This window comes from Chamaea fasciata, unplaced genomic scaffold (assembly GCF_029207755.1).
Source record: "Chamaea fasciata isolate MVZ Bird 193981 ecotype frontalis unplaced genomic scaffold, bChaFas1.0.hap1 SCAF_1, whole genome shotgun sequence".
Lineage (NCBI taxonomy): Eukaryota > Metazoa > Chordata > Aves > Passeriformes > Sylviidae > Chamaea > Chamaea fasciata.
The window spans coordinates 149,955,553-149,968,319 of record NW_027094086.1 but is presented as its reverse complement, the minus strand read 5'-3'; the positions used below and the strand labels follow the sequence as shown (position 1 = coordinate 149,968,319).

The window sequence follows — 12,767 nt, the reverse complement described above, 5'->3', positions numbered from 1 at the left end:
CCTCAACGAGGCAGAATGAGGGAATCAATTACATCTCTGTCTCTGAGGAAGAAGCAGAGCCTATAATGCAGATGTTTTTACAGCTGGGAGTACTGCTGATGATTTAATGCTTTGGGATAATTGATCCCTAGCATAGTTGTTTTTACAGATGAAGAGAGGGGGAAAGGGTCTGGGGGGAAGAGAGTGATAAATGTTTGCAAAAAGGGATGTGAGCTGCCATTAAATGCATCCCTCTTTGACAAGACATGGCACTTAAAAATAATATTTATCAGAGACTGTTTGGAGAGAGGCTTAGCACACAGAACAACAGCAATTCCAGCTCTTGCTGAGCCCTCACTGCCTCTGGAGCTGCCACTGCCTCCTGTATGCACAGTGCTTCCCTCTTTGCATAAATCCTTGGCTTTGCTCGCAGCAAGTGACCAAAGGAGGGTGGGGAACAGGCTGAAACACAACTCACAGCTTTGTTTACTGCACTGCTAGATGGTTCTCCCTCTGACTGCATTATCCACGCTGCCAGAGGATCAGGTTTGCTATTGAGAGCTTTGGTGTGGTACCAAGCCATGACACTTCTGGCCCCCATTATCTCATAATGAGCAGCCAGCAGCCACCCTTGGTATTTGGGAGGTCACTGTACATTTTATTTATCTATCAGGATCATTTTAGAGTCCAGCTTAAACAAGCAAATCCCAGTCCCAGGACACTGACACATGACTTTTTTTTTTTTTTTTCTGCTATATACACAACAGTTGAAAGGGACCATAGTGACTGTAAAAAACTCCAGCTGATCATTTATTATTATCCCTACACACCTGAACAGATGAAATAGTTGTAAGCGCTAAATAACCAGAGGAGGAGTGAGACAGAGAAATTCTCCATTCTTGCCTGAAATCAAACTGGAAACAGTGTAAAAATAGTAAGGTAAAAGGATAAACACAGGTCTTTAATGGAAGCTTCCAGGTGCCCCCATGGTTATGGACACGCCCAGCATCAGATTTCTACAGCTTTTCTAAATTTATTAAATTAGAATATTTAACAAACATTGTCCAATGAGAAGAACAGTTGGTTAGGTAATACTCCCCCTGTGTTCTGCCCCATTGAGGTTGGTCCAGAGGCTTCTTTGCTCCATTTCTTCGGATTGTGGTTGGAAAAAAAAAATGTCCTTTTGGAGGTTCTCTTCTTGAAAATAAGACTAAACAGTATTTCAGCCATGTGTTAGAAGGTTAGCTTATTGTTCTGAAAATGAGAGGAAAAGGGCAGGAAAAGCACCAGAAGATACAACCATGTATTTGAAGTCTACAAAGCTACAGATACATGAAAAATGTATAGAAAGCAAAAATCTGTTTGGCAACAGAAGCCAACTCTGGATTTCTAATAAATACATCCCAAATTGGAATAAATCAATAAACACAAGAACCACTATTCCTGCACTGTTCAGTTAGTTGCAGTGGTTCTGTGTCACCTCAAAATCCAGGTTTAGAGTTTTCCCAAATTATTAGATTTGGTGTATCTGAGGGATTCAATTGATTATACATAAAAGTAGTTATCGCTATTCCCATAATTGATGCGTGGCAAGAAATAAAAATAGATTTACTATTTTCTCCTGTCCCTGCACAGTTATGATTTGGAATATCAATCTGGTATAATCACTTTTTATTTTTAAATCTATCTTGACACATATACTTACTCATATCCTCAGAACTGCTTGGCATGGATGTTTCTTTGCTGATGATGTCAAACCCAGAGTAACTTCTACCAAAATATAGGATCTAATTTTGGATACTATTCAGAAAATTGGAGGCTATTTTAAATCCAGAGAGAGACTAAAATTTGCGCATAGAGTCTGTGAGTGAGATTTGCAGGTAGTGTAAAAACTTTCAAAGATTTCACCTGTATTCAATGACATTCAGTGGCATTTTTTCACATTTATTCCTACTGAGATGTGATATCAGGAAGTCTGAAACTTTCTACTGCTGCTAAAACATCTCCAGGGCAGAAATTCAGGTACTGATGTTATCACAGTTTTGAGAAGGTGTGTGGGTGTGTGTGTGGAGATGATTCCTGTAAACACTGTCCAAAGTTGTCACCTCTGTACAAACATTGCGGCCTAGGGCTGCTCTCATCTGAATCTTCTCCTCTCTCATCTGAAACAGAAGGGAGGAAACAAAAGATGAGTTAAGTTGAAGCAGGGATGTCTTTTGATAACACTAAATCATGGGAAGGGAATGTGATGTGGACCATGATCAATTTAACTGTTTAATTTGTCTCTTTTTTTTTGCCTGAAGTATGTGGGAAAGTTTTTCCATGAGTTATAACTGAGGTATAAACCTTCTTGTCAGAGATTCTGATTGCTCACACCTCCAAAAGGTTTAAGGAGAGATCACATTTAAATCTGAAAGCCTGTCTGTTTCTCATATGAGTTGGTATCACAAAAAAACAAAACAAAACAAAACAAAACAAAAATTTAAAAACAAAACAAAACAAAACAAACAAACGAAAAAAAAACCAACACAAATACCACAAACCAAGACCTTTCCCTACAAGCTTCACCAAATTTTTTTGGTCATAGACGAAAAATTAACAGATAAACAAGGGAAGATTTGAGAGCTCCTGGGTCACCTCAGTTGCCAAGTCAGCTGCTGGTTTCAGGCCAGTGAGCTCAGCTGAAGTTTGTTAGAATGTTGGGTCTCAGTCCATTTTTAATCATGGAGAAATATAATCAGGGCTTCTATTCATAATAAGTGTAAACGATTTGATCAATGGCACAGACTTAAAAGACTGTGCCGCAAATGCATTTTTACCAGAACAGGATACTGGTTCTTGTAAATGCTGTTCATCTGGGGTTAGGGTTTTTTCAGACGTTTCAAGTAAGCCAACAACAGACTTCCACAGACTCTTTGTTCCTCAAGGAAGATAAAACAAATGGTCATCAGATTACCTTAACATGGAGGGAGCCTTGGTGGAAGGCAGTGTTAGAATCCAGCAGTCTCTGTCCTTGGGTTGTTTCCTGTGCAAAACAGAGAATTACACAGCAGTGATTAGAAAGATTGCAGCTGGACCTGTCTGAATGATCATCCCCAGATATCAGCGTGCTCCATCTGATTTCCTTCCAGCAAGCTGATGAAATAACAACAACCTACAAACACATCCTGGCAGGCAGCAGCCTATCAGCAGGTTAACATTCCCTGGAAATGTAGAGCAGCTGCTTCACGAGGGAAAGGTTTTACATCTGCCCTGCCCTTCTCCCAGCCCTGGAAGGAAATTCTGGGACAGAGAATGAGTGAGAAATGCAGGTTTCTTGGAATGATTTTCACTTTAAATTGTTTTTCCTTTAACTCACAGCATTTTGCACCCTGAGGAGCATGCCCCAGCCATGGGTTGTGTTTGAGGTAAGGTCCCATTCAAAACCTTATTTTCTGTGCCATCACCCCAAGTACCTGCTCAGAAGCTCATTATTTTGTTACAGCACATTGCTACTGCAACAGGTTTGCCTCAGAAGAAAATGAATCATGCCGTGAATATTGACTCTGTGGACTTGATGTGCATCGACTACAAGGGAGTGTGGGCTGAGTGAGTAATGGAAATGTCTGCATTTAGCCAGCACTGCTTTTGGGAGGTGACATTGAGGGCTTGGCTCTTCCAAACAGCCACAGCAGTAGAAGATTGCAGAAGGATGAAGAGCAGACCAAGCACTTGGGTGTCAGAGGTGGAGGCTTGCTGAGAAATATTTTGTTTTCAGTGTTTCCCATTGCTGTTCCTTTGCAGAAGCCTAGAGGGCAAAGGGAGGGAATCTCACAGATGGAAAGTAGGTGGATGCTGGAGGTGAGTGTGGGCAGATTTGTTCAATATTTTGAGATGCTATAAAAATGGCCTCTGCAAAAAGCCTACAACTACAACCAGGAATGGTCCTGTGGTGAATTAGATGCCACTTGTGATCAGGGTAACTGAGAACATGGACGGGCTGGATTGGGCTAATAAAGTTTATATATAATACATGTGATAGTGAGGAAACAATTCCATTATGTTTTATGTGGAGATTTTAGTCTTCTTTTCAAGAATTTCTGTGTACAGTTAAACAAGGGTTTATAAATAACTCATGGTTCAGTTTGGATTTTACAACAGGGTAGGAATACACCGCAGTGATTTATGTTAGAAAACCATGAACATTAAAGTATTTCAATGAACTTAATAGTGGTTTAAATATAAGGGAATTGAGATCGTCCACTCACCCAACCATGCTCCAAGTCAACACAAAAGGAATGTTAAAAAAAATCCGTGAGTTTTTTGAGAGAGGGAAATCTGTAATGGAGCTGTTGTGGTGGAGGTTGTATCCCAGAATACCAGAGAAAAACTAATTTTAACCAAATAATCCTTTAATCTGAGTTGGATTCATTTCTTCAAGACAGACCACATCCCAAAAAGGAATCTGCCCAGGAAGGTTAGAAAATGGGCAGTGGGAATTTGAGTGGTTTTGAAAATAAATTTGGTATATTTACCCACAGGAACTTTTCAGTGCTCAGGGAGTGCAGCAACCTCTTGACACTGAATTTGCTGTTCGAGTGGAAGGTGTCCCTGTCCATAGCAGGACTTTGGATCTGTAATGCTCCTTCCGACCCAAACCATTCTGGGATTTGCCCTGACATTTACCTCCTTCCTCTCTCTCATCCCCAGGAGTGATGTCTCCAAGGTCACAGCCATTTATCTTGTTTTTTTCTCCTTTCTCCTGCTTCCAACTCCTCTTTCTTTTCTTAAATCATCATTTCCTTTCTCATGCACATGGAAAAGTTTGGGACAGTGTTGCCATTTCATCTCTTTTCCAGTAATGAGGTTTGGCCAAAGAGCACTCCAGCCTGTGGTTGTTGTGATCTTCCTCAGCTGTTTTGTGGAGAAAACAAGCAGCAACAAAAGAATGGAAAGAAACAGCACACTGTCATCTCCGTGTAAATAGGGATACATACTACTTTCCCCCAGTGCATGAACATAAATTGCTCCCAGATTTTGGTGAATTTTCAAAGAGGATGCCTTTTTTTTTCATTTGAAGGGAAGATTTACTGACTGAGAACAGGACTGTGGGTGGCAGCATCAGGGACCATGCATTTGGCTTTAAATGGGGCATTTGGGGGAGATTTAACATTCACAGAATCAAAGAATCATCAAACAGCTTGGGTTGGAAGGGGCCTTTAAAGCTGACCTTGTCCAAGCCCTTTTGGGATGGCTCAGAGTCACATCCAACCTGACCCTGAGTGTTTCCAGGGATGGGGTATCCACAGCCTCTCTGAGGAGCCTGTGCCAGTGTTTTCCCACCCTCATAGTAAAAATCTTCCTCCATGAATCTAATTTGACTCTCTACTCTTTCATTTTAAAGCCATTACCTCTTGTCCCATTAAACAGAACCTGCTAAAATGCCTTTTCCCACCTTTCTCACAAGCCCCACTGAGTGAATCAACAGGAACTGTTAATGCTGCCTCAGGTACTGTAGAACTGCATTTCCTTGTCTGGCTCGTCAGGGATATAATCCCTGTTGATACTTTAAAATCATTTTTAAGAAAATTATTTATTTATGACACTTTTTCCCAGTGGCCAGGCCAGGAATGCCACATAAGTCATCACTGAAGTATCTAATTATGACTTATGGTGTAATTATGACATGGCCACGAACAACGTAACGTGAAATGGAATTGTAAATAACAGCTTCTACAGAATGACAAAATCTTTAAGGTTGGAAAAGACCTTCAAGTTTGAATCCAACAGTTCATCCAGAACCACTGTGTTCATCACTAACCCATGTCCCCAAGAGTCCTATCCACAGGTTCTTTGAACACTCTCAGGGATGGTGACTTCAACACTTCCCTGGCCAGACTATTCCTATTCCTTTGCCTGACCACATTTTCAGGTGCACCTCCTCTGGCAGAACTTGAGGAGATTTCCTCTCATCCTTTTGCTTAGGAGAAGACCCTGACCCCCACCAGGCTGAGCCTCCTTTCAGGCAGCTGTGCAGAACAGTGAAGTCTCCCCTGACATTCCTTTCTTCCAAACTGTAGGAGCACTGCAACTGCATCAGGCAGGAGATTTTATGGATGTGAGCCAATGGGCACAAATTGAATCACAGAAAATTCAACTTAAGCATAAAATACCTTCTTTGCCATGAGGGTGATCCAATACTGGAGTAGGTTTCCCGGGGAGATTGTGGAGTTTCTGTGCTCAGGAATATACAAAACCCTGTTAAAGGCAGCCCTGGGCAACGTGACCCACTTGATTCCCCTTTGATTGGTGTCATTGGATTAGAGACCTCCAGAGATCCCTTCCAACCTCGAGTATCCTGGGATTCTTTTACATTTAATCAAGATAAATCTGGAGGCACAGAAGGCCACCATAGAACTACAAAGGCATCAGAATGATGTGGTTTGGGAGCGAGGAGCAGAAGGATGCACAACTCATTTTTAACTTCGGGGTTGCTCTCAGAGCTGCTATGTTTCATTCTGACACATCCCATGTCTTGATAAAATTATCTGAAAATTGGTTCCAGCAATGGACAGGAAAACCTGTGCCTGGTAGCAACATTGTTTACGGACAGAGGCCACTCCATTTTGGAAAATTGCAACAGATTTACAAGCATAGAGAGGATTTTTGCTGTACAATGTAAGTGATTATTTCCAGATATGAACATTTAACTTCATCTGGTTTTGAGAATTGCCCTGTCCTGTAGCCCTTCTCAGTCAAAACAGAGTAATCCATTTCTCTTATTTTGAGTAAAAAATATTCCCTCTGTCAACCCATCTCTGTCCAACAGGATGAAAATTTCCTGACAACTAAAAATGCATTGAAATGTCAAAAATTATATTAGTTCTACTATGACAACAAACACAATTGCTGTTGATTTCCTGAATTTGTAGCTGTCTTTTTTGTTTTCTTCAAAAGCTTATTTGCAGGAAGGAACTAGAATAAAAAAAAAAAAGAAAAATAAAAAACCTACAAAACAAACCACAAAAACCCCAACCAGCCAAACAAACACATTGAAACACTTCTAATTATAAATGATATTTCACAATGTACTGCAATAAAGAAATTATGGTATTGCACTGCAACAGAGTGTCAGATGTGGATAATTTGGGCAGTCATGCTGCAAAACTGCTGTAAGATTTTGAAGAATTATTTTAGTGACATGTTAAGCGTGACAAGAAAAGCCTATTCACAAACACTTGCACATTGTCATATTTGAACAATGGCCCATTAATAACGTTTCCATCAAGTGTTTTCATGTGATTAGGGCTAACCACATGAGAGAGAGAAATGAAAGATGATTTGTAGCTGTACCTTCAGGTGCTTTCTTCAATCCCTCTGTCTCTGGATAGAGCTTTTTTTCTTAAAGACACTGATTTGGGGAAAAAAATACCAAAATGCCTGATGATTTGAAGTCAACAGAAAGGACTGGCAAGATGGCCACTGTATTTCCAAGATCCCTCTTGGAGGACTAATCTTTAATTAGTCTTAATTCAGACTCACAGACTGATTTAGGTGGGAAAAGCCCTCTAAGACCACAGAGTGCACTCATTAATCCAATACTGCCAGATCCCCCACAAAACCATGGCCCTAAGTACCACATCCTAATGGTTTTTAACACTTCCAGGGATGGTGATCCCACCACTTCCGTGGGCGGCCTGTTCCAATCAATGCTTGACCACCCTTTCAGTGAAGAAATTTGGAGGACAGCTACTCTAAGAAATCATTCCCCATGGTTATGGTGAATTACTTACCAACTAATTAAAATGTTTGTGTTTATGGAGACAAAATTAAGTTGCTTGATAATTCACAGGAAAACAATCCTATTTACAATCTTTTCCCTGTAAAGCTGGTCCAATTCTCTGTGAATCAGTGCTTTTCTCCTCTATGTGTTTATTGTCACCATAAAGTCCTGACTACATGATGGAAAATAATGACAGTCAACGTCCCAGAAAACATTTCAGGATTACAAAAGAATTCCAATCTGCATCTGGCTAAATGCAAGAATTTTCAAAAGTTTTTCATTTCAAGCCAAAAGGAAATGATACATTTGAGAGAAGCCAGTAGTGTGTTGGTTGTGACCCCACCCATGAGCATTAAAGGGTTTTTGGGAGCCAAGACTTCTAAAAGCCATTCATTCCTCAGTTCCCATTCTCAGTGTTATAGCAGAAGATCATGGAAAAATTTGGACCAGATCTTCTGATCATTTTTGAGTTATCAGCCACTCTACAAACAACCGTCCCTTCTGTAAAGAGCCAGCCACAATTTCACTTCAAAATGCTCAGATCTCTGAATGTGTTTGAGTTATTCATTAAAAACTTGTCTGGACTTGACGCCCTGAGCTTTCATTTCTCTGAGTTTCCCTGTGTAGACTAAGACTCAATCTTGAAAAAAATGGGTGTAAACTTTTGTCCAATGTGTCAAACTACCCATCCACTGCACAAATATGCACTGACAGGTTTTTTAAGGCTGTGTGATTTTAAAAAAAAAAAAAAAAAAAACAACAAAAAAAAACCAACCAAGGAGATCTCTAAACATGTAGTTTAGAGATTCATAAATCTTCATTGGCCAAAATTTGCTTTCTGACTCATGACTTCTTGTGATTTATACCTCGATGTATGCATATGCATTTTGTCATAGAATGGCTTTGAGAGAGAAAAATGGAGATGTGAGTGCAGGTAAATATAACACTCGGTACCAATCAAGAACATTTAGATAAATTACTCTGATTGTCCACCATTTGGTTAGTTGGGCAAAAAGAAATAAACAAACCAAAAAAAAAAGAAAAAAAACCCAACGACAACAACAAAAAACCAACCAAGAAAAAAAGAAAACAACCCACAACATTTTGCAGAGAAAAGTCCTTATTCAGAGTGGTTTTCAGCTGAAAACATTTGGCAAGCCCCATTTACCACTGCTCTGCTCTCAACATACGACAGAGTCATCCATCTTACATATAAGCACCTCTTCAGGCTAGGATGAAATGCAGCCACCCACAGCTGAACTTCACATCCCAGGAGTGCACCAGCACACAGGAAATACTTTACAAACGTGAAAGTAGGCGTGTGTGTCTGAGTCCTCAGCCTTATAAACTTCTAATCCTCCTCTCTTCCCACGCAGCTGTGCTAGTGGTTCACCTGCAAATCCACTACTGGAAAATCTGGATGAAATTTCTGTGTAAAATGTGTGTCTATGTTTCCCTCACATTGTATTCATCAGCTCATCTTTCCCATCCTGCTACAAACCTTTGAGTCTTAGCTGCCCCATGAGATGAATGGTGAACTCATTTAAGGGGATTCACAGTCCCATCACTTGTTTCTCTCTCTCTTTTATTTTTTTTTTTCCTTTTGGTTGCTTGTTTATCTACCAGCGATTAAGGCTGCAGTTCCACTCATTAGTGAAGTGTATTAAATGGTAATATCAATAACTGACAACAGCGCTGCCCTGAGACTGACTGTTCCACAAATCCATATCAACAAGCTTTCTGAACGTTGTGTCTCCAGGCATGGTGGGAATGTTTATTCCCTGCTCCCTGACTGGCTCTGGATCAATGTCAGGGATAGAACAAGCCAGTACCTGTCAAACACAGTGGAATTATGCTCCATGATTTTGAGTAAAAATGCCTTACACTCAGAGGTACCAAGATAAGTTTAGCTGAGTTTGGAGGAAAAAATTAGATTACAAAATTTTGAAAAGAAAATAACCATCACATCTCTATGTGAATTGCTTCAGCAACAACCATTGACAAATTCTCCAGGTTCAGGATTTTGATGTATGCTTAAAACTTGTACTCTTAGAAATAGAAATTACTTAGAAACATCTTGTAATACTGAGGTTTCAGTCTAAATAATTTTCCATTTTGGGGAGCTTCTGTGACAGATGCTGTACAGAGATGTAAATCATAATTGTCCTTACCATAAAGATCTTTCAAGACATAGCAGATGGATGAAATAAAAGAACGTTGGCGGTGGCACTAGGACAAATGAGTTGCAAAATTAATGGGATATTTAGGCCAGAAGAGGAAGATGAACATTTTTAAAACCAGTTTGAAAAAGGAATCACAACTTACCATTAACCTACTTATTTTTAGGCAACAGTGTGATGGAGAAATCTTACTGAAAGAGAGATCTGTTATGCGCCTGTTTCTGTGTGGGCAGGGGATGGCTCAGTTTTGTAAATAAATAAATGTTATGCAACCACGTTGTCTGTGTATATTTTTAATAATTTTCACCTAATAATGGCAAATTTAACACGTATTCGACAAAATATCAGAATCTCAAAGACATTAAAATCCAACAGGAGTTGCAGGCAGCCCTAAGTGTCATTTCTTTCATGCCAGTGGTGAAGATTTGAGACAAGCTCTGTGGCCAGATGCCCAATCAGCACTGGCTTTTCTTGCCTTTCTGCTCCAAAAAAAGTCAATATGTGATGCTTGAGGGTCAGTGACACCATCAAAGGAGTGGGGGGTCTTGGGGAGAGAGGAGGCAGATCAGGGTATTCCCCTAGACATGAGGGACTTGAGATATTGAGTAATAAAATAAATGTGAAAAGGTAGAGAGGATTCTTGAATTTGATAAGATTAAAGTGATTGATTTTGAGGAAATTCCAGGCAATTTGAGGGTGCTGGATTCCAACAGAGCTACCATGGGAGACCAAACCTCCTGCACCTCTCCTCAGTTTCGATGACAACTGGGAATCTTGTACCTCTCTGGTAGGAAAAGGATCAGTAGTGCTTCAAGGCTGAGTTGCCTTGAAAACTTCATTTGTTTCCTTGAAGAGAGTAACCAAACATAATGCTCCTGTCCCAAATCCACTTCATTCCAGAGCCCTCTCATATCCTGCTTGCTGAGGGCCACTATGAATGAGCATCTCATATTCAGAAAAAATCATTCCTATAGCTCTGCCACAGCATGAAGAACAGATCTCTACAGAAAATACGTGTATTGTGTAACACTACAAGCCTTTAGTGCTTTTTTCTGAGGTTAGCAGGTTTTAGCTCCTCAAATTTGTGGGACTTGGGAATTTCCTGTTAGAGGCTCTTCAGCAGTGTTACAGTCCTTGCTTTCAGGAAGCATTTCTTGACTATATATTATGTTTTTATATTCATTCAAACACCTTGTCCTTTTACAGAAATGAATTGTCCTAACAGCCAGGAGAGAAGGCAGCTCTAAAACATTTGGTTGTCATTGATGGGTTTAGTTCCCTTTAAGAAATCCCCTACTGAGAGAATCAGGGAACCTAAGAGCTCACCTGATCCAGCACCACCCTCTCAAACCAAAATCCATTGTGAGAAGATGAAACCAAACCTGCAGATCAGAAGTGTAACACCACCTGTAAGGTTTATTCAGCAAATGGCGAATTGGGTATCTCTGGATTCAGGACAGCAAAACATTTATCCCATGATTGTTTCAGGTCCAGCCTCCCCCTCCAAGGGAGTTCAAAACTGGAAGTGAGAACAGAACTTAAAACACAAAGGTCTTCTCCCAGGCCCAGGGTGGGATTCTTGGTGTATCCTGTGCAGGGCCAGGAGCTGGACACAATGATCTTGTGGGTCCCTCCCAGTCAGGATATTCCATGATGCTGTGATTGTTCCAGGGACCTATTTCAGAAAAACCTATTGCATCTCAACTCTAAAATACACAGGCTGAGGAGAGACCAGTGCAGTTAATAATTAGAAAGGAGAATATTGAGTGAAATCCCTGAGCTCAGATCCCATAACTGATACTTGCATGGATAATGTTTCTCTCTGTTTCCAGCCCACAGGTTTTCTAATTCTCTGTGGTTTTTTTCTATAACAGTACAAAATCTTAATCCAATTAAGATCCAATTAATCCAGCTACTACCTTCCAGTGCAAACAATGGGGCTGTTATTTGTATGGATTTCGTGCCCCACCTCCTCTTTCCAGTCCATCTGGGTTTGGGTGTGGAGACCCATCCCTGACTCCAGCAGGAAGAGCATTCATCTCTTAATTTAAAACAACCCATCTTAATTACTTACAGGGTTTCTCATGTTTCTGGGGGGGGGGGGGGGGTGTTTCGGCAGAATTAAAAGATCTTTGTCACTGCTCAAGGACAGTTTAGTTGGTGGAACTACCTGGGAAGTCACTTAAATCTCACCAAAACTGACGACAACATTTCCAAAGTTTAGTTCACATAACAGAGGTGATTATTTTGTTTGTCACAAAAGGAGAATTGCATGTGGTAAGAGACTAAAGGACTCGCTTATTTTTAGAAATTAATATTTTTAGGTGTTGCTATGGAAGCAGCTTTGAATGTGATCAGAATGGGATAATTCAGGACTTAAAAATATACTTGCAGAGAACTGCCTACTCACTCCCTGAGCACCCTAAAGATCTCAGGAAATATATCAGACACCATAAACTATAAACACAGAGGGAAGACATTACATAACTCCAATCAGGTGAAATAATTTCAGAAATGGATCCTGAGATTTGAAGTGATGAGGTGGAATCTTAAAACAGAACATGCACTGCAAGCTGCAAGGCAGCGTTTCCAGATGGAGCTGAAACCTTATTCAGTAAAAATCCTCCGTGAGGGAAGACATTTCCTGCACAACAGCAGACAGGTTGATATAAATTTGTAAAATTTGGGTGTTTAATCTGCTACTCCAGAAATAAACTGCTAGATAAGGTTGTCTGTCCAGATACACTCCCAGCAAGCTCTTCTGAGCTACATGAATAAAGAGCAAGATCTCTGTCCAGAACTTAAGAACTTCAGGCAATATTGGGTCAAAAATCCCCCACATTCTG

At 40.3% G+C, this 12,767-nt stretch overlaps 1 long non-coding RNA gene across 2 annotated transcripts; it reads right to left on the bottom strand.

Moving 5' to 3' along the window:
- Positions 1-919: 919 nt before the first annotated feature.
- LOC136296940 (uncharacterized) lies at positions 920-3,081 on the bottom strand. Of its 2 annotated transcripts, XR_010723048.1 has the most exons (3): positions 2,936-3,081; positions 1,685-2,141; positions 920-1,233 (listed from the first exon to the last, which is right to left on the bottom strand). It is a non-coding gene; the product is annotated as an uncharacterized lncRNA (long non-coding RNA). The 2 variants fall into 2 exon arrangements; XR_010723039.1 differs by having other exon boundaries at positions 920-2,141.
- Positions 3,082-12,767: the final 9,686 nt, after the last annotated feature.